Here is a 3,239-nt window from a genome sequence, read left to right on the forward strand (position 1 = left end):
CGACTACATGTGGGATGCACCCAAGTGGATAGAAGTCCCCCTTAACGGCAGCCAATTCACGTCCCCTGGGGAAATGTATGTAGCGATTGCGATATATCATCATGGCCTCAAGTACATCCCTCAGCACCATGCTGAACATGGGCTGCGACATCCCCCCAGCGTTAGCCACGGTCTCTTGGAAGGAACCAGTCGCAAAGAAGTGTAGTGCTGCCATAACCTTGTAGGTTGGTGTGAATGCCGTAGGATAGTGACGGCGAGGCTGCAGGTGGGGCTCCAATAGATCACACACGATCTTCAATGTTGGTCGTCCAGCCTGAATTTCCTGATGAGTGCCTCATTCTCCATGTCCTCAAGCACAATCAACTGACGTAGGAGATTTGGCCTCCTCCTAGTTTAGGATTATAAAGAATAGGTCAATGACAAGCATCATGAGATGGCCATAGCACAAGCATCAATGATGTAATGGGAAAACAACAAGGGCCAGAGAGATGCATGGCACATCTGGTTACATGGCTAGCCAATAGCTACACACAGAGGGCAGGCCTCTCCAGTGACAATACCCAAGTGACAGCAACACATCGGGTAATGTGAAAGTGGATATAATGATAGAACTTTTGACATGCGCAGACATGGAGCTACTAGAGCCACATATGTATTGTGACTTAACATGTCTGTCATACCCATCTGCCGTACCTGCCACACCTCAATGCATCATGTACATTCTGCAACCATTCATTAACACAATGATCACAGTAGCAGGGACACTTCTGGTTGTGTGCATGAACAATTGTGAATCCACAAGTCAGGTACGATACAATGCAGTGCCACCAGCCCGGTCAAGGTCTGCACTGACCAACAACACATTAAACCTCACGACATCTATGTAGAGCACCTGACGTCTGTCAATCATCATCACACCTCAAAACCCTTACTAAAATGGCACAAACACATGCTAAAGTGGCTCACACTGAACGTGCGTCCTCCTGTGGATGCAATGGCTGTGTGGCATCGTGTGTACAATGATGTGCCCTACACCATGTAGCTGCAGGGTACTTATACATTGTCCAGGATTGACATACACAGCAATGTGTACGAAAATGCCAGAACCTACCGCCGGTCCCCGGCGGTGTGACCCCAGCACCACCATCTACCCAGCCAAGGTAGCCATTGGCACATGGACTTGTGTACATGCCGGTGGCTATGCTCCGCCGCATGAGTCGCGGTACCTACCGCCGGTCCCCGGCGTTGTGACCCCCGCACCAGCATCTACCCAGCCAAGGTAGTCATTGGCACAAGGACTTGTGTACATGCCGGTGGCTATGCTCCGCCGCATGAGTCGCGGTACCTACCGCCGGTCCCCGGCGTTGTGACCCCCGCACCACCATCTACCCAGCCAAGGTAGCCATTGGCACATGGACTTGTGTACATGCCGGTGGCTATGCTCCGCCGCATGAGTCGCGGTACCTACCGCCGGTCCCCGGCGTTGTAACCCCCGCACCACCATCTACCCAGCCAAGGTAGCCATTGGCACATGGACTTGTGTACATGCCGGTGGCTATGCTCCACCGCATGAGTCGCGGTACCTACCGCCGGGCACCCGCGGTGCATCACCGCCATGGCGCATTGCATACAGCCAATGGCATGGGTGGTCGCGTTGGCATGATGCATATTTGAAAATAACGGAAGCTGTGCTCCGCCACCGCGGAGCCGGTCATTGGATGCTTTTGAATGATGCACCATCGCGGTAGCGCACCCCGGACACCCGCGGTGCGTCACCGCCATGGCGCATTGCATACAGCCAATGGCATGGGTGGTCGCGTTGGCATGATGCATATTTGAAAATAGCGGAAGCTGTGCTCCGCCGGCGCGGAGCCGGTCATTGGATGCTCTTGAATAAGGCAGTCCCAGACAACCAATTGTAGCAGCTTATTAGCTTCCTAACTACCCCAGGGGGCTATAAATCTGTGGGAGTGAGCCACACATTCCCACTGCTCACAGAGCCTGCTGCCTGGGACCCTCTCCTGCTGCTGCCTGAAGAGCCTGCTGCCTGGGACCCTCTCCTGCTGCTGCCTGAAGAGCCTGCTGCCTGGGACCCTCTCCTGCTGCTGCCTGGGACCCTCTCCTGCTGCTGCCTGGGACCCTCTCCTGCTGCTGCCTGGGACCCTCTCCTGCTGCTGCCTGAGACCCTCTCCTGCTGCTGCCTGAGACCCTCTCCTGCTGCTGCCTGGGACCCTCTCCTGCTGATGCCTGGGACCCTCTCCTGCTGCTGCCTGAAGAGCCTGCTGCCTGGGACCGTCTCCTGCTGCTGCCTGGGACCCTCTCCTGCTGCTGCCTGGGACCCTCTCCTGCTGCTGCCTGGGACCCTCTCCTGCTACTGCCTGAAGAGCCTGCTGCCTGGGACCCTCTCCTGCTGCTGCCTGGGACCCTCTCCTGCTTCTGCCTGGGACCCTCTCCTGCTGCTGCCTGAGACCCTCTCCTGCTGCTGCCTGAGACCCTCTCCTGCTGCTGCCTGGGACCCTCTCCTGCTGCTCACAGAGCCTGCTGCCTGGGACCCTCTCCTGCTGCTGCCTGAAGAGCCTGCTGCCTGGGACCCTCTCCTGCTGCTGCCTGAAGAGCCTGCTGCCTGGGACCCTCTCCTGCTGCTGCCTGGGACCCTCTCCTGCTGCTGCCTGGGACCCTCTCCTGCTGCTGCCTGGGACCCTCTCCTGCTGCTGCCTGGGACCCTCTCCTGCTGCTGCCTGAGACCCTCTCCTGCTGCTCACAGAGCCTGCTGCCTGGGACACCTCACAACTCACTTCCGCCACAGGTCTGCCATATCCACAGGGATGTCAAGAACAGATAAGATCCGTGCCAGTCCATTCACGAGTGAGGAGCTGGATGTCCTTGTGAACGAGGTGCTGGCACAGTACCCACGCCTGTTTGGTGGCCCCAATGTCGTGGTAAGTCAACATGAAGGGAGCAGTAGGGCAGGGTGGTGTCAGACGTGTATTCATTAGCTGCAGTATGTGCTTTTTGATGTGGGGTGCAGACAAACACTGACAGACAAGATGTTTCCAGGTGGTGGGAGTGTGTGTTTTGCATTGTGACTCTGTCCTAGGCCTATACTTGTATGTGTGAGTGGGATTTGCTATTTTTTCGGGCAGGCATAACCTACGGTTGTTTGCCTTGTAGCTGCCTGGACAGTGTCCGCTTGTGATGTAATTTCAGGGTGCCCCTGTTGTCATAGTCAGTGTGCCCCA

This window comes from Lissotriton helveticus, chromosome 11 (genome assembly GCF_964261635.1).
Source record: "Lissotriton helveticus chromosome 11, aLisHel1.1, whole genome shotgun sequence".
NCBI lineage: Eukaryota > Metazoa > Chordata > Amphibia > Caudata > Salamandridae > Lissotriton > Lissotriton helveticus.